Source organism: Anomaloglossus baeobatrachus, chromosome 4 (genome assembly GCF_048569485.1).
Source record: "Anomaloglossus baeobatrachus isolate aAnoBae1 chromosome 4, aAnoBae1.hap1, whole genome shotgun sequence".
NCBI lineage: Eukaryota > Metazoa > Chordata > Amphibia > Anura > Aromobatidae > Anomaloglossus > Anomaloglossus baeobatrachus.
Window position 1 is genome coordinate 334,512,765 of NC_134356.1, and position 22,035 is coordinate 334,534,799.

Below are 22,035 nucleotides of genomic sequence, written 5' to 3' on the forward strand. Positions count from 1 at the left end.
CTGTGACCTGTAGAGGTTAATAAAGCATCCTGGGTGTGTTCAGGAATATTAGTGTTTTCTGATATATTTACAGATTATATTGCATTTCTGGTGGTAAGACATAATCTTCTGCTTCCTCAGCCTCTATGGTAATTCATTGAAATATCTTGCACATTCCCAGAAAATCTTTATGAATTTCACCTGTGTGGCTGATGCCATTTAATCATCATACATCTAGGGTTCCCAATCTGCTGTATAAAGTTACATAAATGTATATTTTTTACCCAGTTTTTATCATGCTGTTGAGAGAAAAATGTGCAGGGCGAAAAACAGACTTTTTACAGCCTTATAAGTTCCAAGTTTTCTGCTTGCGGACTGTCAATTGAGAAAACATTTGCAAAAAATGTGAATTAAATGGGGAATTATTTGCTAAAGAAGACAAGTCTGGTTTATATAGGTACCGCAACTAGGATTTTTTTTCCCCCTTCCATATCCCGTGTAGCTCCTGTGTCTGGAGTCATTTAGGTCCTAAGTCATCAAGGCCAGTTAACCATGATAAGCAGTTTGCTGGAATAGGATATGCTAAATTTATTAAAGACTGTGTGCTCCTTAATGAATTCTGCACATCTTTCAAATGCCATGCACAGCAATGGGCTGGCTTACATTCCTGGAATAATTGATGCCACTTTTGAGGCATAAATTATGGTAAGTTTGTTGGCAGTTCTTGGCCACAATCCATCCTGCCCATGCTCTGAACTCTCAAAAAGTTGGTGGAGCTGCAGGTGACATGGTTAGAAATGTCAAAAATTGTGCAAAATCTATGAAAAATTTCAAGCAGTTTTACACCATAGTTCTGGCAAAAACTGCTTGATGAATCGGACCCTTATTGTATGATCACAAGGCAGTTTTGCTGCTTTTTAGCATAACATATTTGGTTCTGAAAGTATGCCACAATTTACAGTACCAGCATAATGAAGGAAGGCACGGAGGCCGGACCTTATGGGGGTCGCGCTTCTTTGCTAAGGAGACTCCGTGTACGAGTGTGACTTCAGTGGGGTGCATAACACTTACTGATGTCTTCAGGCCATTACCCACTGCTCTTCCTCATCATACACAAAATAGTAACACACACAACACCAGAGTTCACTTGGCAACCAAACGTGTTCAGTTTATTCTTTACACCATTATGACAGACCTCACCAAACTCTTCTGGTTCTACTGTTTCTGTGGTACTCTTTTTCGTCCTTCCCCCGCAATCTTGTATCTCATCCTCAAGCTGCTGGGTCTGTGTCTCCGCCCCCCCCCCCCTTTTCCTCACACCTGCATCTGCTTCTGGGCCCCAACAGTCGAATGACTCTCTAAACCAGCCAGGGTGAGTTGAAGGCTCCACCTCTTTCTACATACATTAGAGTTCCTTGACTGACCCTGACACTGTGACCACAAGCACAACCCTCTTGCCACCTGTCACTTCGCCTGTGACTCAGCTTAACCCTGTCTTATCTGATATCTAATCTACTGCTGCTCCATCCTGTGTGGGGCCCACTGATGAATGGCCTTGACTCTGCTATATTGGGAACCTCTGCTCTGCTAGCAGCCTTTACATGTCTTTAACACTACAAGTACACAACATATAGCATAAAACAGTTCAGGGACACTGTTCGGTCCTCCCTGCATGGGCCCTGAGGCGTGTGAAGTTTGACAGGCAGCTAAACCATTATTCACCATAAGTAGACTGTTGCTTGAAGGAAATAAATTTGTAGGATTGACCAGCAAACAGGTCTAAAGTTTAAAAGTAAAAAAAGTAAAAAAGTTTACTTTTAAACTTTGGACCTGTTTGCTGGTCAATCCTACAAATTTATCTCATCTGCTTGGAGTTCGCTTTCTCCTTCTAGTCCGTGCACGGTCAAAAATTGCTGGTCTCCAATGAATTACAACAGGTGAGCTGGACTGTTGCTTGTCTTTGCTCCTGTTGCTTGAAGGAAGTCTGTGCATTTATTGAACAGTAGTGTTTGGTGAAACTAGGAACAATGAGATATGTACAAATCGGCATGAGTAAAATACAACAATGAAACATACATCATAGATGCCTGTATGAGATATATGCAAATGTACAAACAGCTTGAATCTAGCTTAGTAAATGCAGCTAATTAAACATAGTGAGAGTTCAGAGCTTCAGATGGCAAGAAAAATGTGGACTTGCTTACCAGTGATGCAGTCAGAAGGGGGATAAGATGGAGAATGTCCTCAGTATGTGAATCATTAGAAAATGGAGACTTTCCGCCCAGAAGGCAGTGCAAAGGGGAGGAGAAAAGAGCTATGAAAATGGTGCTGCTAATTTATAAATTATTGTACTGTTATAAGACACACCAAAGACATACTGATAAGGAATAGGGATGAGCGGATGTATCTGACACTTCGATATCCAACGGCTAATGGGGTATCTGAGACATCTGATAGCCAACGGCTAATTTGACATCCGCTCCGATACTTCCATTTTCATTTCTCACTTCCTAGCGCTTATTTCCAGCCAATGAACACATCTGACGTTGCTTGACCTCACAGTAACGCCGCAGCCATCTTTGTTGTGGTGTTACTGTGATTGGCTTGGCCGCACAGCGTCATAGGGGCTATATTAGCCAGCGGCCATTATGGTCAGTCGGTCTCTCCCTCTCTCTTTCTTACCGATCACGGGCGCAGCCTGTACAGCTGTCACACTGTGGCGGGTTCTCCAGCTCTTGAAAATGCCGGCCGCACATTATTCAATCTGGTATTCCCTGCTTTCCCCACCCACCGGCGCCTATGATTGGTTGCAGTCAGACACGCCCCCACGCTGAGTGACAGCTGCATTACTGCAAACAATCACAGCCGCCGGTGGGCGGGTCTATATCGTGTAGTAAAATAAATAAATAATGTAAAACAACGATGTGCGGTCCCCCCAAAATGATACCCAGCTGAGGTAAGTACACAGCAGCGGGCCGGTATTCTAAGGCTGGGGAGGGCGAAGGCCATGGTTACGGCCCCCCCTCCCACAGCCGAGAATATCAGCCCGCTGCTGCCCCGAGAATGTCGCATCCATCTATCCATCCATCTATCCCTCTATCTATCTATCTATCTATCCATTATTTATCTATCCATCCATCTATTTATCCATTATCTATCCATCCATAGAGGGGTAGATAGATAGATGGATAGATAGATAGAGGGACAGAGAGATAGATATAATGGATAGATAGAGGGATAGATAGATAATGGCTAGATAGAGGGATAGAGAGATAGATAATGGATAGAGAGAGAGAGATGGATAGATAGATGATAGATGAATAGATAAATAATGGATAGATAGAGGGATAGATGATAGATAGAGGGATAGATAGATAATGGAATAATGGATAGATGGATGGATTTTAATTTTAATGGATTTTAATAATTTCCCACCCCCCTGCATATTCTAAGCTGGTACTCTTTAGTGACTTTTATGTGGCATTAAAGGGTGCCTAGCCTTGTAGTTAGCCAAAAAAATAAATGATTAAAAAAAAAAGCGACGTGGGGTCCCCCCATTTTTGATAGCCAGCTAGTGTAAAGCAGATGGCTGCAGCCTGTAGACCACAACTGGCAGCTTTACCTTGGTTAGGGATCCAATCTGGAGGGCCCCCAGGCTCTTTTTTATAATTATTTATAAATAAATAATACAAAAAAAAATGGGGTTCTCCCCAAATTGGTTCACCAGCCAAGGTAAAGCAGACAGCTGTGGTCTGGTATTCTCAGGGTGGAAAGGTCCATCGTTATTGGCTCTTCTCAGTCTAAAAATAGCAGGTCGCAACCACTCCAGAAGTGGGCGCATGCATTAGATGCACCAATCCTGGTGCTTTGCCCAAGCTCATCCCGTGCCCTGGTGCGGTGGCAAACGGGGTAATAAATGGGATTGATACCAGATGTGTAATGTCACCTGACATCAAGCCCAGCAGGTGATGTCATGGCGTCTATCAGATACCCGACATCACCAACTGTCAGCAATAAAAGTAGAAAAAAAAATAGACGACAAAAAAAAAAATTATTTGAAAAAACACTCCCCAAAACATTCCCTCTTTCACCAATTTATTGTAAAGAAAAAAAAAATCCCCTGTAATCCATTTTGGAAGTCCCACGATGACTCTGGACCTTCTAGAATATGGGTGTCACGCTCAGGGAACGTGTCCCCCATTTTCTAGGAGTGCAGACCCTCCATGTGAGGAGTGTGGGTGCAAAGAATCTGCACCTACCCTCCCCGGGTCACAGCAGCAGAGTGCTTGCAGCCAGCGCAGCTCCACAGCCGTTCTCAGTGAATGTAGGAAGCTGAGCTCAGCTGACAGCCGCGCTCTGCGCATGCGCCTACCGTGTATTGTGAAGGAGGAGAGACACGGGGGATAAACGCTGCAAAAAAGTAAAAACACGGGGGGAACACCGTTAAACACCGGAAGGGTATAGGGGGAAACTTAGCTACACCCATGGAGTAGTTTTCTGTCGCATGTGTCATGGCACATTCGACAAAAATCAGAGTAAGAGGGTAAATGCGGGTGGCGCGTTTGTTTGCGTCCTGTCATCTTGAATGAATCGGGAGGGGGAAGAAATGCAGTGAGGCACCTTCTACAAGCTGTGCCCATCCTGTTTCTGCCTTTTTTCATCCATTTCAGCCTTTTCCTCACTCACCACAGGTCACCCACGGGTCCAACGTAAAATTATTCGAGTTTCCCATAGACTTACATTGGGTGTCGGATATCCGCGGATACTCGGATATCGGCGACCTATCCGGCAGATAGCCGTCAGATCGGATAATACAGTATCCACTCATCCCTAATTCGGAATTTAGATTATGAGCCCCAATGGAGACAGTGTTGCTAATGTATGTAAAGCTCTGTGGAATTAATGGTGTTATATAAGTCAATAAATATTATTATTATTCTATTATACTTATGCAAATGACAACTACAGGGCATATGCATATATTGTACTTTTAGACAAAGTCTAGATCCCTAGGCATAGCCTGTATGCCCTATAGCTTTATACAATGATCCTCTGCGTTTATTGTTTGGTTAGTGCTGAGTTCATCTTTGTGGTGGGGAGAGAAAGGTTTTATATTACGGACCTTATATAAGAAATCTGTGTAACTTTGCTTTATATGGTTAAGCCAGGAAGTCTGCCAGAGTTAGATTTTTGCTGCTTTTAGATTACATGGTTTGAAAGCTCCTATCTTTATAAAAGTAATAATTTCATAAATACTGCCTCTGTCACCTAAGCCTATTCTCCTTCCAGACTTTTACGATGGCATACATCACTGTAAAAGACTAAACTGCTTCCATGCCCCATTTGCAAAATGAATTCTCTGCTTCTTATTCAGGTTCTATCCGTCCTTATAGAAAGGTAATGTAATGTGTCAGAAATCACCTATGTTTCCATGCTTAAGATATGAAAAAATGAGAAGTTATTACAACTGTCACAGTTTTATTCCAAGAAAAACAAGATATAAGCTCTGCCTTTAGCTTTATTACCGAGCGACCCAGATTCTGCTGTCTGGTTACGTAGGGTATGTTCATATATTCCTGTATACAAATACGGGCAAAATCATGAGTACATATGGCCGGTGAGATCTTAAAATAGCTTGTTGCTTCTCCTTCTTTATTATATTTATTTGCACAGGATTAAAAAAAAGCTAAAAAAATAAACTGTTTTCTCTGCAAAACTTAAAAGGTTTGTCCACCTCTTGGACAACCTCTTCTCATTCTACATGTTTGGCCCCATTAAATAAAATGCCTATACTCCCTTCCATTCCCGTCGCCATTCCAACGTTGTCATAGCTCACATGAGGTGGTGACACCAATCACCACCGGCTTTTCTCTCACCAGTATAAGCTTTATTTTAATGGTGCCAAAAATGGCGAATGAGAAGGGGTTGGCCTTATAGAAAACAGCCCCTTTAGAAAAAAAACAAGGAAAAAAAAGATACAAAATAAAAAAAAAATTCCAACATAACTGCTTGTAAGGTCTCACATGAGTGTATAAATCGTGAGTGCAATGGGAGAAAATCTCACATTGCTCTTGGACCAATGTAAATCAATGATGAAGACCAGATCTACGATTTCTTTTTTTTTTTCTCATGCCAATTTGTCATGAGAAAACATATGCAGCATGATGCCACTGCATCTCCAAATTTAATCATGTCTGCCCATACAAGGGTGCGTGTAAAACATCAGACTGCACTGATGTCATCCCAGTGAAGTCCGATATACACCAAGACAGACGGTGGAGAGGATGGGAGATTTATCTCTTCTTCTCCATACCTGTGATCTGAGTCTCACATGTGAGAGTATCAGATCACAGTAGATGACACTCGGCTCACGCACGCAGCAGAGTTTCAGCCAAGTGTCATTAGCAAATCGCATCTGATGACCTAAGAGTAGAAGCACACATGCCATTTATCATGGCATTTTTTTCAGCCAAATCCAGGAGTGTTTGAAAACAATGGAAAACATTAACAGAAGACTAATCTTTCTACTTCCTAATTAATCCACTTCAGATTTTTTTCCTCAAAAAGTACTTGCCTACTTCCTACTAGTGTTCAGCAAAGATTTGCAAGACCCTGGTCCAGAGGCCACCTTGGAAGTACTTGGCCGTCAGATCAAAGCCCCCTTCCTACTTTCTGCAACCTCTCCGACACCTCTTTTGGTTATTAGTATGTGTATTGTCCTGTGCCATAATAATATTGCAGAGCCTATTAACAAGAAGAGGTGCCAGGGATGTCTCATGTGGTAGGACACAGCTTCTCGATAAGGGTCTTACAAACTTTTTTCCTTAGCTGATCTTCTAACCTTATAAATACTATAAAGTTAGAAAGGAGAAGTCTTCTTTTAGGAATTAATCCACTTCAGGCTTTGTCTAAAAATAATTCTGCATGTCTACTTCCAACACTCCTTAAACAAAAATTTGCAAGTCACTGGTTCAACACCCACGTGTAATGTCATTTTCCCTCAGACCAGAGCACAACAAATGAATTTCTGCCATCTATAATATCCTTGGCCCCTCTTTTGATTAGTATACCCCCCTCATCATGCCATAATGTAAAGGCATTGCAAAGCCTACTAAACAGAAGAGGTGCCAGGGATGCCGCCGGTAGCAGGACACGGCTGCTCGGTCAGGGGCCTAGAAATAAACACTATGAAATTCATTGCGTTTCTTTACAAGCATTTAAAGATGTTGGGGAAAAAGTGTGTGAAGAGTCCAGAGAGTTCTTTCACAGATAGCGGAGTGCTGCAATGCATGAAATTGTGTGAGGACAGAGGGAGAGAGGGGGATTTCAATTGAAATGGTAATATGATTTTTTTCTGAGATAAAATCTAGAATTAGCAATGCTTCTTCTGAGACTTCACAGCACTGGAGCCTTGTAAGAACAGCTCTTTAAGGACTGAACTTTTGCTTTTATGACGATAAATGACATTTACTTGATCTCCTTTGTTTTAGATTTTGGAGTGGACTTACATTTTATGATCATTGATATCAAAGCGTTCTTCTGTTCAATATATGAGCATATCAATATCAAGAAGTACATAAGAGGTTTTATTGGTGTGACTAGGCGGAGAGCGTCATGTTCTTTGACCTGCAAACATAGAAGGCATAGGGTTAAACAGAATATCATAATATCTCCAGGCAGGAGACCTCTACACATGACACAGCTGTCTGGTCTAATGCTATCAAAGAGAAGAGACAAGACAGCACACCAAACACACAAACATAAAGACATTTACAAATCAATGAGGAATAGATAATAAGGGGAACAGAGGGAGGATTTACTGAGCATTACAAAGCTTTACAGGCAGATTGTGTATGACGGCTGCTTTATACCTTGTCATTCTCTATTTTGTGGGATAACATCTGACTAAATGATTTCATGTATATCCTACATACAGTATGGCTACTTTGTAGAACAAAAGGAACCACCAATTACACATAGCACTGTATTTCCTTTTATAAATAGCATATCTGCTAGTCCTCTATGATACTAATGTACACCAGAGACTTAGGGTACCTTCACACTTAGCGATGCAGCAGCGATCCGACCAGCGATCTGACCTGGTCAGGATCGCTGCTGCATCGCTACATGGTCGCTGGTGAGCTGTCAAACAGGCAGATCTCACCAGCGACCAGTGAACAGCCCCCAGCCAGCAGCGACGTGCAAGCGACGCTGCGCTTGCACGGAGCCGCCGTCTGGAAGCTGCGGAGACTGGTAACTAAGGTAAACATCGGGTATGGTTACCCGATGTTTACATTAGTTACCAGCGCACACCGCTTAGCTGTGTGTGCAGGGAGCAGGGAGCCGCGCACACTGCTTAGCGCTGGCTCCTTGCTCTCCTAGCTGCGGTACACATCGGGTTAATTAACCCGATGTGTACAGCAGCTACATGTGCAGCGAGCCGGAGCCGGCAGCACAGGCAGCGTGAGAGCTGCAGAGGCTGGTAACTAAGGTAAATATCTTGGTTACAAGCTTACCTCAGCTGTCAGACGCCGGCTCCTGCTCCCTGCTTGCTTCATTTGTCGCTCTCTCGCTGTCACACACAGCGATCTGTGTGTCACAGTGGGAGAGCGCCTTTGAAGAAAACGAACCAGGGCTGTGTGTAACGAGCAGCGATCTCGCAGCAGGGGCCAGATCGCTGCTCATTGTCACACACAGCGAGATCGCTAATGAGGTCACTGCTGCGTCACAAAAAGCGTGACTCAGCAGCGATCTCGGCAGTGAGCTCGCTGTGTGTGAAGCACCCCTTACCTTGCCAGTATACCATTGACATCAATGTAGATATGTGCAGTAGTTTGTCTGTAAATGAAAAATTATCCTAATTGAATTATTTCCTATTGCCTAACTGCAGTTTTTTTCTTAGAACTGCTTATAGATTATAATCTTACCCCTTCACAACCTATGACGTACCAGTACATCATGTCATTCCCTTTGATTCGGGCTCACCTGGTGAGCCCGCACCTTTTTCTGCATACGTCCGCTGACCTGTTCCACCTGGCATGTGCCTCTAACAGCGGCAGCCAGATCAGAGATCCGCCCACCACTGTTAACGTGTTAAATCTTTGACAGTGAGATTTAACATGCCCCAGCAGGGAGTTCGCCATTTCCCACTCCCATTGGTGGCCCAGTGACATGATCACGGGGCGTCGATGGGTTGTCATGATATCCAGAGGTCAGCTGATGACTGGAGATGTGCGGTTCCATCAAGGCTTAGTTCGCCGGCAGCAAACGAGCCTAGCTCCACGGTTGAGTCTAGAATGTACAGGCTCCGGACAAGATTAGTGGGTGTGGCCAGCTTGGTAGGTGGGCGTAACCATCTTGGTTGGTGGGTGTGGTGATGTGTCTTCCTGCCCACCTGTGCAACCCTCCCATCTGGGGGTCTTACCCCAAAACACGAAATATTTAAAAAAAAAACAAAAAAACTGACCCGCACATCCTACAAGTGTGAATAGGTGCCAGCTGAAAAAACATAGCAAATACAAGATGCATACAGCTGCACACTAAAACGCCAACAATGTGCAAGGGAACTCTGGTACTGCATTACTGCTATATGAAAAAATGAGATTTTTAGTTTATGAATTGGTCAATGCATGTAAGCCCGGAAACCAACGGCAAGGTAAATCTCAATAATCTGGGTATAATCCTTGTAAATTGTTGGCGTTTTAGTGTGCAGCTGTATGCATCTTGCATTTACCCCAAAACCCCAGCTTCTATTATAATCAACTCCATGCCCACGTGGACTTAAAAAAACAATATTTATTCCATCTGGAAACATTGGGCTGCATTTTGAACAAGCTCCCTCTCACGACAAGTTACATCATACCTGTCAATACCGCCAGCCATAAGCAGATCACTTCTGGGAAAGGTGGGTGGGCTTTTTCAAACTTTTTTTTTTTGTTGCACACTATATCCTAGCACACTGTTGTTACCCCCAATGTGCACCATTCAAACACTACAAGCGGCTCACACAGGGCTGAGCACCCACAGCATCCGATCAACGAACCCAAACCTTGAATTTAAAATTTAATGTTCGGTACAAACATGATGACCCCTGTGTCTGTCATGACATAGTTCCTGAAAATGCCGGATAAGCACCGGCATTCACTGGAGATTATAATTTCTGCTGTACAGAACAATATTGATGCATTGCTCTGTACAGCAAATGCTATCTGATGATCTCAGCTTCAGGACTATTAAGGGAACTAGTAAATACAATAAAAAGTGAGGAAAAAATACAAATTTGAAAAAAAAAATCCTAAGTTCAATTCATCACACTTTTGCATTGTAAATTAAAAGAATAAACAAAATACACATATTTGGTATTGCCTCGTTCAGAAATGTCCTTCTATATTGATGGAAGAATAAAGAAGTTATGGCTCTTGGAAGAATGGGAGCAAAAAAAACGGCAATTTGCCGGGTGGTGAAGGGGTTTAAAGAATATTTCAAAGTCAGCCTTTTATGACTGAAATGTGATCAACTATGTCCAGTCGCTGACCAGCGTAATTTTGGCTATTGAAATAGCTGAGAGTTGCTAAACTATACTCTTTTCGTGACTTCCATAGAAATTAATGGGGCTGACAGAAATGGTGCAGCTCTGCCATTCTCAGCTGTTTCATAATTTAGTTTTGCACTAATATGTTTGTTGTTTTCTTGCCTTATTCCTCATTAATTTGCTCAAACCTCACCCATTGTTTGGAGATCAAGCGCATTTTAAACTTTTTTTTAGGTTTGCAAATGCCAGAAAAACGTTTTGGTGATTGTTTTTACCCAAAATTGATATGAACAGTTTAGTAAATATGGGCCTCAGACCTTAGTATTTCATATAAACTGGATATTAGAAGGTATGATATTAAAATAATGATGTAACAATAAATTCATGACTGATCTTACATAGTACCAGACCATGATACTACTAGATTATTAATACACATAGCCAACCACGTGGACACTATACAGTAGGTTACTAACCAGTGAAAATGTTCTTGTCTTAAAGAGGACCTTTTACCAGTTTGTGCATGCTAAACTTGTCACATCATAGAGCAGTGGCTACAGAGCTAAGTAGAACAAATATTGTTTTTATCTCCACCGCAGATATTTTATCTAGTGTAGGTTATAATTTTTGATAAATCAAACTGGGTATTAGTGTGTAGTCCTGATCTATACAACTACTGTGTATGTAACAGGGTGAAAATGTACATAAGATAAATTTGCATGTTTTTTAATGTATTATATTTATGCTATAACTTAAATGGCCACTAGAGGGCAGGCACACTGCTAGACAGTAAGGGGTTGCATTAGGTTTCCCTGCTAACGTAGACTGAGAGAGATGGTTGAAAATTTCAGTCAAGTTCTGAGGGACTGCGCAAGAGAAAGACGGCTGTTGTTTCCCCGTGTTTGGATTCATAGGATTGCCTGTTTTGTTTTTTGTTTTTTCCTTTTGTGGACTGCTTACTCGTTTTTTTTCCTTGGAGCTCCTACTGCCTCTGACGAGGGGAATTCATCTGAATTTTTCTCCAGAAACTGTTTGGATAAAATCATCTAAGACTGAATCAGAAGCAGTCTGAGGGAGACAGACGTCATCTTGGGTGAAAGACTTCAGTGAGTAACAATTGACCTGAGACCGATTGGTGTATAATAGTCAGTCAGGGACAGATAGATAGATAGGATTAAGAAGAAAGAAGATTATTCACTGAGAAGGAGCTGTGTTTGCTTGTTTATCTTGAGGCGTTTGTTCTGAACCGGAAGTTATTAGAGGTTAAGCTGTGCTGTGCTGATAATAACAGACTATTCTGCCTTTGCTTCATCACACTGTCTGGGGGCAGTGAGGTACAGAATATTGAATAGAGATACATGTAAAGGTAGAGGTACAGGTATAAAGGTACATGTACATATATTTACTTGATTCTGGCTGTATATGGGAAGATGGCCGGGTACCCTGATTGAATTGTAAACATAAGGGGAGGTGGTTGTAAGATTATATCCTTGGAGGAATCACGTGCCATTATCTGTAGTAGTGTACCCGAGTAAGCCCCATCAATAGATAAGGGAGGGAGCGGCATAGTGGGGGGAAATATAGTCCAGTTCATCCCTACAGACCAACACTTGAAGTCTTCCAAGTTGCATAAACTGTTATTGTTTATTCCGGGCTGTTGTGGCCCATAAGTTGTAAGAGAACTGTTTTTTTTTTTTGTTTTTTTTTTTTTATAAAGAAAACAACTGTTATTCACCATCTTTGTGTCCCTGGGTTTTCCATAGTGCCATCGTATCTTAATAATCATAACAACCGGCATTCAGTCGTTACATGTACTATAGACCGAGCTGATCATAATTACAAACAGTTACAAATATCTTCTCACAGCAGTCAGTGTGGGGGGCGGGAATACAGCGGAGATGAGTGTGACTACAAACATTTCCAGATCTCATTTTAGATATGTCAGTATGGGGGAAGGGAGAATACAGCAGAGCTGAGTATCATTGTAAACATGTTTTAAACCATAGCTCAACTCTCACAGCTCGGTCAATCTGCCCCTCACCTTACACACACTAATACTATTGCGAGAAGAGATCTGGAAGTGTTTGTAATCTCACTCAGCTCTGCTCAATACTACAAAATATCTGCAGGATTCAGGGCTGCAAACAAAGCTGTTTTTGTTTCCCCCTCTACATGACGCCTCTTGCTTATCATTGGTCAGTGTCAAAATAGGGGACAAAATACGTGCCTGTAGAGAAAACAAATCTCCTGTAATGCTTAGTTAGACATTGTAGATTATAACCTAACCTTTACAAGCTGGTTTCTCAACAATGGAGAGGAGAATTTAAAAAATTATGTTTTATTCAGCTTGTGCAGTCACTATTCCTTGATGTGACCAGTTTAACATGCTCAAACTGGTGAAAGGTCCACTTAAAACTTCAACTTTTACATAATAAAATTGTATACCAGTAGTATTAATTCCCTAAATGGAGGTTGAATACTACAGAGACTTCAAAGTATAGGGTTGACACACAATGCATTAGATTTGTAAAATCAATCGTATCAGGAAGAGATCAAATAAAATTACTTTATTATACAGCATGCTTGAAATAATAATACAATTGCACTTTCTTTTCACTTTAGATGCAATTACATTGTGTGCTTCTGCCAGTTTGAGGCTGAAAAAATCTGAGTTGGGAATGTAGAGCTCTCTTCTCAATAACAGTTGAAACCAGAAGTTTACATACACTATCTAAAAAGACAAAAATGCATGTTTTTCTCACTATATGACATGAAATCAAAATAAACTTGTTCCCCTTTTTAGGTCAATTACAGTTACCAAAATTATTTATATTTGCCAAGTGCCAGAATAATGAGAGATTGAGAGATTGTTTTAAGGCATTTTTATTACTTTCAGCAAAGTCAAAAGTTTTCATACATTAAGAATACTATGCCTTTAAATAATAAAGCACAGCCCATATGATGGTGTCATATTTTTCAAAGGTTCTGATAGGTTTATTGGCAACATCTGAGTTAATTAGAGACTTTACGTTTTAATGCACACCTGAAACACACTCCAGCCATCATACCACTCGGGAAGGAGACGGGTTCTGTGTACCAGAGATGAATGTGCTTTGGTCAGACATGTGCTTATCAATCCAAGTACAAAAGCAAAAGACCTTGTGAAGATAGTGGCAGAAGCTGGTAAGATTGTGTCATTATCCACATTGAAACAAATACTGTATCAACAAGTCATGAAAGGTTACTCTGCCAGGAAGCAGCCATTACTCCAAAAGAAACATAAAAAAGCAAGTTTAATGTTTGTAAATGCACACAGGAACAAAGACCTTCATTTGTGGAGACATGTCCTGTGGTCTGACAAAACTAAAATTGAACTGTTTGGCTATAATGACCATCAGTACATTTTGAGGAAAAAGGGAGAAGCTTTGAAGCCTAAGAATATTATCCCAACTGTGAAACAAGGGGGTGGCAGTATCATGTTGTGGGTTATTTTGCTGCAGGAGGGACTGATACCCTTCACAAAATAGATGGCATCACGAGGAAAAAAGATTGTGGCAATACTGAAGCAACATCTCAAAACATCAGCCAGGAACTTAAAGCTTGGGCAGAAATGGGTCTTGCAAATGGACAATGACCAAAATTATACTGTCAAATTGGTTACAAAGTGGCTTTAGGATAACAAAGTCAATGTTTTGGAGTGGCCATCACAAAACCCTGATCTCAATCCTATAGAAAATTTATGGGCAAAGCTGAAAAGGCAGGTGCGAGCAAGGCGACCTACAAAACAGTTACACCAGTTTTGTCAGGAGGAATGGGCCCAAATTCATACCAACTATTGTGAAGCTTCTGGAAGAATATCCAAAACAGTTTAAGGGCAATGGTACCAATTACCAATGGAATGTATGTAAACTTTTGACTTTGCATAAAGTAATACAAATGACTTAAAACATTTTTTCTCTCCCTCATTATTCTGGCAATTGGTAAGTATAAATAATTTTGGTAATCCTAATGGGAAAGGTTTATTCTGAATTCATGTCAAATAGTGAGAAAAACATTCAAATGGTTTTTTGTGTGTGTATGTGTGTGTGTGTAAACTTCTGGTTTCTACTGTATGTGGTTTTATTATTACACTGTACATTTTGCTAAATATGTCCTGTAAAGGGACCCTGTCATGTCCCCAAATGCTATTAACCTGTACATATGGGATTATTCTGCAGGTTAATAGCATTCTAAAGCCACATTGCTGCCTCAGTGAAAGCCTAGCAGCCGGAAGAAAATTAAGTTTATTCGTCCTTGCAGCAGCTGGTTTTCAGTCAGAGGTGCGGCCTACACGTCTTCAGTCAGCACTTGGTACATAGTGAGCGATCACTGTAATCATACTTTAGCTCTGATTACAGCTGGCTCTGAACTGGTACATTGCTGACCTGGCTATCCGTCAGTGTCTGTGGTATGGTTACAGCCACCGCTCACTATGTACTGAGCGCTGACTAAAACCTCGCCTCTATGACTGAAATTCAGAGGCTGCTGGGAAGAATAAAGTTAATTTCCTCTCAGTAGCCAAGCTTTCTGTTTAGGGGCCACTCAGCTTTAGAACACTATTTAACTTGCAGATTAAACCCATATCTGCAGTTTAATAGCATTTGAAGATGTAAAAGGTTCTCTTTAAAAAAGAAAAAATTTGACGTGCTTAAATGGTATGAGAATCTAAATGATTAAAACTACTTTTATTTACCATGTTACTCCTTTGTGTAATAGAAACTTCTCATGTTAAGGGCTCACTCATTAAAATATCAGCGATTCTGATGCATATTCTATTCAACGACCTTATAGATAGAACAGAACATGTACCTATTATAATCTATGAGAAGTTCATGTCTTTTTATGTATTGTTTTGGGGGTTTTTTGCAGTTTGCAATTACAATGAAGACATGCCTGTTTTGGTCTGATTTCAGAATCAAACTTACGGATTCATCTGAATAGTCCATGAATAAACTGATAATGTCATCTGACTGCTGTCCATTTTACACTCAGCAGTTGATAGATGATTTGAGAGACCTTGAATTTTTTTAAAAAGTAGAAAAACCTGTATTGTAAAAACTGAAATTGACCAAAATTGGATTCAGCACACTGAAAAATACAGTTTTGAATTAGGCCCGCGATCTAAGAGGAAAAGTCTTCTTGCAATGTCTTGCAGAAATTAGAAGTTAAAGGAGCAACTTTGGAAATGATGCTATGTATAGAATATATGCTGTAATTCTTTATCATTAGTGTTCGGGATTTCATTATAACACATTTATGTGTGTTGTATCAAGTTTTCCTTTTTTGTATGTTGGAGTTGAATGCAGAGCAAGTGCTGAAGAATACTACAGGCTGTATATTTGTGTTCATAAATATCCCTGACTTTCCATCCTAGAGATGAATGATTAGCAGTCATCAGTAGAGCACATGGTTGTTTTCCATCTCCACAGTCACTGGGTAAGCCTGTCTCTTCTGCAGAGTGTCAGCTCTTATGGTTATCAAAGTCCTCTCTTTATCCTATAAGGTGTAAGCTCTTATTGTCAGCACTGTCTTCTCTCTCTCCCCTGTAGTTCTAACCCCTTCAGCCCCATTTTCCGTTTTTGCGGGTTTTTTTGCTCCCCTTCTTTCGAGAGCCGTAACTTTTTTATTTTTCTGTCAATCTTACCATATGAGGGCTTGTTTTTTGCGGGACAAGTTGTACTTTTAAATGAAACCATAAGTTTTACCATATAGTGTACTGGAAAATGACAAAAAAATTCCAAGTGTGGAAAACTGCAAAAAAAGTGTGATGGCACAATAGTTTTTGAGATGTTTTATTCACCGTGTTCACTATATGGTAAAACTGATGTGTGATTGTGATGCCTGAGAGTCGGTGTGAGTTTGTAGACACCAAACATGTATAGGTTTACTTGTATCTAAGGGGTTAAAAAAAATTCAGAAGTTTGTCCAATAAAAGTGGCGTACGTTTTGCGCCATTTTCCTAAACCTGTACCGTTCTCATTTTTTGGGATCTATGGCTCAGTGATGGCTTATTTTTTGTGTCTCGTGCTGACGTTTCTAATGGTACAATTTTTGCACAGATGCTACGTTTTGATCGCCTGTTATTGCATTTTGCGCAAAACTTGCGGCGACCAAAAAACTTAATTTTGGCGTTTGGAATTTTTTTTTGCCACTATGCCGTTTACTGATCAGATTAATTGATTTTACAGTTTGATAGATCAGGCGTTTCTGAATGCAGCGATACCAAATATGTGTACATTTTTTATTTTTTTAACCCTTTAATTTTCAATGCGGCGAAAGGGGGGTGATTTGAACTTTTAGGGTTTTTTTGGTTTTTTTTATTTTTTAAAATTCTTTTTACTTTTTTTTATTTTACTAGTCCCGCTAGGGGGCTATAGCGATCAGCAATCCAATCGCTCTGCCCTATCTGCAGATCTCAGTTACAGAGCCGAGAACTGCAGATACGCTGCTTTACTCTCCGTGCTGGCACTATGCCATGGCACAGGCATCAGCACGGGACTCTGTGCTACCATGGCAACCACTGAAAGTCACGTGATCACACACGTGACTTCTGGTGGGGGTGGCGGTAAGTGAAAGTAATGGCCGCACGCATATACATCTCGCTGCCAGACTTTGGCAGCGAAATGTAAGGGGTTAAATGTTGCGGGTGGAATGCGATTCCACTTGTAACATGCAGACACACATGTCAGCTGTGTAAAAAGCTGATATGTGCGCGGATCGCCGCGACCTGCCCACACCATGGGGCGGGGATTAACCTCACACGATCCATGACGGATATATCAGTCATTGGTCGTGAAGGGGTTAAAGGCAATCTGTCAGCAGGTTTTTGCTACCTGTCAGCAGTATGCTGTAAGTAAAGGTACCCTGAATCCAATGATGTATCACTTAGATTACTGGTTACAGCAGTTCTGACACAATTACAGTTTTTAGTTTTCGCTATACAGCAAAAAAAATCTACACCCGCCCACACCAGGCTCTGTATGTACACTTCTATAGACATTGAGATGCTAATCATAAGAGGGGACGAAGTCGTACAACATGTCTCAAGACAGCTAGTCACAACAATGATAATGTCCTAGTGATAAAACACTAAGTTTTAAGTAAACACCACCGACCTATACAAGAGAGGTATGCATGAACTCTCTGTGTTAACTCTTAAAGCATGCTGTCCTCAGATTACATAAAAATCTGCTGATAGATTCCTTTTAAGCGCTTATGATTAGCAGACTCCTCTCTCAGTTCTGTATGGTGTAAGCTCTTATTGTCAGCAGGGTCCACTCTCATTCTAGTAAAACCCATAGTAGAACCTTTAAAGTGAAAATTGCTACATTAAAAGCATTACATAAACTAATTTACACCAGAAACATCCACTTCTCAATAAGACAATGCACTACAATGAGCACATCTATTGAAATTCAAATTTGCCAACTTTGCTGAATTTACCCAAAAAATGTTATTTGCAGTAAACAAATTTGCAAGTCTCAATACTGAAAAGCTTATAATTGCTTGTAAAATACATTTCTGGAAAAGGAGAGATAACACAACTGACCATTAGAGCTTACACTTTACAGACAAAAGAAAGGAACCTGCTGATCATACGGGCTCAAACTGTACAGGAGAGAGATTGCAAGTGACTGTGGAGATGGAGAACGACTCTGCCAAACAAATTGTGCTTCACTGCGAGCCGCTAATCAGTGCTGGCCCAGGTACTGAGGTACTGACCACTGTACAAGGTTTGATGATATAGATGTCATATCTGCCAGGCATTATACGCAGGCCTGTGCGGTAACCCAAAACAACATTAGCCCACTCTGATGCTTCAGCAACTGCAAATCGAATCTTAAAATATTCAAACTAGCATGAAACCGAAATTCGACTCAAACTCGATCATCCATGGACCAATCCGCTCATCCTTAACTGTAGTAGATTGAAATTTGTCGCACTGCCTTGTGAGAAACCGGGCCTACTGCCTTAGAGGATATTCAGGTCATGGTGTCTCCGATAGCTCTAGCAAATCCCTAGGTTAGGTGGCAAATTATAAAGAGAAAAATAACAGAGATAGGAGACTATGAGTTGTGGGGATATCTGCCAGGTATAAGGCCGCTGAAGGAAGACAGACACCGAGGATTCTGTAAAAACGTCAATGATGAATTTACTGAAATCTTGTAGCCAATTCTTTAGTCAAACAAAGCTGCTTTTTCCATTGCCAATAGACAGTCATTTCATAGCAATAAACAGATCTCTTACACAGTGAACAAGTTGAAGCGTTTTTCCTATCCCGTCCTTGGGAGGATGGATGTCACTATCTATTGGACTAACTGTGCTGGGTTTAAGGGGAGGAGGATCAGTGCAATATACTGCGCAGTGCTGCAGTCCTTTTCCTTGTGTTAGAATATGGGCATAGCTTGTTGCTTACTTTTCCAGTACTCTGTTGTTACAGAAGCAGGGCGCTCCGAATAGGGTGATAATTACACTCCCCGCATATCTCAATGGAGGTCTCCTTTTTTCTCCTGCATCACAGCAACTCAACCGCATACAACCGGTTTTTCTTTCAACTGCCTTCTCAAGCTCCGCCCCCAACAGCCACTTCCTTGCTTTCAAATCAATTGCAATTCAAATTGCAATACCAAACCAAGGCAGTAGAGGGCAGCGCAACACTAAATAATTTACCTCCTCCCAAGGTGGGGAATAGGTGTCACAAATGTAATCACATAGATAATACAGAACACACATTAGTAGTGGCTTTTCTGGTCACTACAAAATTACGGCTGTCGTTTACACCACTTTTGTGCCTTTAGGGCCTCTCTAGGCCATGCCCTTTCAGTAAAGCACAGCACGTTTTTCTAAAAGCTAGAGTTGATGTAAAACCAACAAAAGTTGCCAAATCTTTGCGCAATTGTACATTGCTCAGATATGTGCTACTTTTTAACAGTTTTTCTGGCATAGAGTCTTCAATGAATTCCAAATAAAGTGAAAATGTATAAACAGTAATTACACTCAACTCCATACTTTTTGAAAAATAACGAGGTCTTAACACGAGGGGTCAGGGCCAGTAATTGCCTGACAGAACCTGGGCTAAACCATAGCGGAAATATATGACTGCTTAAAGCAAGCACAAATTAGCTTTTCTGGTGCAGAGGGAGGGTAAAATGGGATAGATCCAGAGCATTGCATGTGACAAATGCTGCTCACCACTCCAATGTTTATTTTTTTTCAGCGCTGGAGTGGCACTTTAAAAGTAAATCACCTGCTCACTGTCTTATTCTTACCCTCCGACATTTTCACGCATTTTCAGGGTTACTCCAATCCTGCAGCGCCATCTTGGGACCTTTTGACAAGTTGGAAGTCAGACGTTACATCACAAGCTCTCAATGCAACTCTATGAGAGCCAGAACGAGACTCCCATAGAGTTGCGTTGATTTGTGACCTCTGCCGCGCTCCAGCAAACACTGAAGAAGGTCACAAATCACTAGCGCCCAACAGGAGCTGCAGTGATAACAGAAGAAGACAGCGGCAAGTGAGTATAATACCTGTTACCTGTATTACTGGCTTTAATTCTTCATGGAGCTATTACAGGTATAAAGGATGCAGTAATGTGATGCAAGTATTTTTCCTTCCCCTGTTTCCCCCTCAACCCCCCCCCAAAAAATAACGTAAAATTGTACAAAACTGTAGTTTGCATAAACACAGCATTTCCATTGACTCAATTATCTGTATAAATAAATCTGCATGATGCTGTAGGAAGGGAGGACAATTCTAGGTGTAAATTTGATCATTTCTACATTTTCCTGTAATCTCTATCTTGAATACATAATGATAACCTTTTCTAAATGTGTTTTCAGCCTGCTAAAGCTATAGCAGCAATATTACACTGTGAATTAAAGATCTGGTCCACACAATGGATCTTATCACCTAAACAAACGGACTTTTTATAGTTCCCGCGTGTGCACTCTAATTGCTGATCGTTTCTGCTGAACATTTTTTTTTTCTCATGATTAACCTTAAGAATTAGAATTTTGCTCTAAACGTTCTAGTAAATTAGAAAGCCTTTCAAATGACACATTAATGGAATTAGTTCTGCAGCATAAGTGCCTATACACATTACAAGTGCCCAAAAGAAATTCTGCATGGTTTCTCCCAGTAGGCTAATTTCACAACCTACACAAGAAATCAACCAATTGGAAACAATGTGCTGGCTACATTTTTTTGGGCTTTGTAATATGCTAATTTGTATTTGGCGCTGAAGTACACATAGTTATTTCTCTAAATGAAAATTAGAAGAAGCAATTATGCTAGGTCAAGATAGAGTTTATTGTAATAGTCATATTATCTTGTCTCCTTCTGTAATATTTAGATAATAAACCTATACAGACAATATTGTGTTCAAATGTACATTTTAAGGTAATCTGTCACCAGTTATTATATCTATCAAAGGCTGTTAGCGCAAAAAGGCCACTGAGATACACACACTTGGTGCTAATGTAGCACCCACAGGGCAGGGGTTAAATTACTCGTCGCTGGGCCGGTGTTGTCAGGTCTTGGATATCACGGGTGGCCCTGTCTGGCTTCATGTCCCCGAGGTGTACACCAAAAGGAGATTGAAGGATAGGATGAGGATGTGGGTATTGGAAGTAGTGGTTGTCTTATGACGCCACCTGTGATATCCGGCCAGGGATTAGCCGCCGCTGCAGTTGTCAGCTTCCCGCAGGGGAAGCTAGACCCCTGGGAAGATGATGGAGGTAGTAGTGGCCGTTGGCACTGAAGCGCGGGACGACGACATCGGCAATGAAGGGCTGACACAGTAGTTGCGGTTCCAGGTCTTTACTCACTGTCCATGAGCTGCCTGGAGGTGCCGGTCTTTGCCATGATAGGCCTCAGACAATCCCGGGTTAGTCGAAGGTCAGAACCGATGCGGTAGTCTGTGGGCCCTTCCTCCTTGCGCCTTTTAGTGTGGATCCCCGTGACCTGAAGTGCTTGGGGACCCCCGTTTGGTATTAAAGTTCCCGTCCCATGTGCAGACAGCGTGAGTCCTCTTGGGGCCTGGCCGTGATCACGACTCCAGGCTCTGTGTTTCTGCTGTACTCCAGGATCCAGTGGTCGCCAGAGGGACATGAAATCCCCCTGTCCGGCAGATTCTGCTGGCGCAACTTAAAGTATGCACCACCCTAGGGCTCCGCACCATGAACTGCACCGGTTCCAAGGGAGCAATAAAGCTCTCCCCTCAGCAACCATGTTTTTCCTACATCCCACAGGAGCTATCGGTCAGCCAGCTCCTCACTCTCTCTCTCTCCGTGTATATCTGTCCACCTAACTCCCCCTGGTGGTCGCTCCTCCCCCTGAGTCCTGTCACTAATTGGTGGCTGCTCCAGTGTTTGCATGGCAACCTTAAGACCCAACCATAGCCCGGTCCCCATTGTGAAGGGCTACCTACTGTGTATTTATGGATGTTTGAATGTGGAGTCAGCACTGACCTCCTCAAAACCCGG

At 41.5% G+C, this 22,035-nt stretch overlaps 1 protein-coding gene and 1 long non-coding RNA gene across 2 annotated transcripts in view; one reads left to right on the plus strand and one right to left on the minus strand.

Moving 5' to 3' along the window:
• The window catches only part of KCND2 (potassium voltage-gated channel subfamily D member 2), a 642,239-nt gene that overhangs the window by 42,982 nt on the left and 577,222 nt on the right, over positions 1-22,035 (plus strand). The gene's annotated exons all lie outside the window — the stretch shown is intronic.
• On the minus strand, positions 1,867-19,066 carry LOC142301512 (uncharacterized). The gene is made up of 3 exons (XR_012752820.1): positions 18,966-19,066; positions 7,488-7,605; positions 1,867-1,997 (listed from the first exon to the last, which is right to left on the minus strand). It is a non-coding gene; the product is annotated as an uncharacterized LOC142301512 (long non-coding RNA).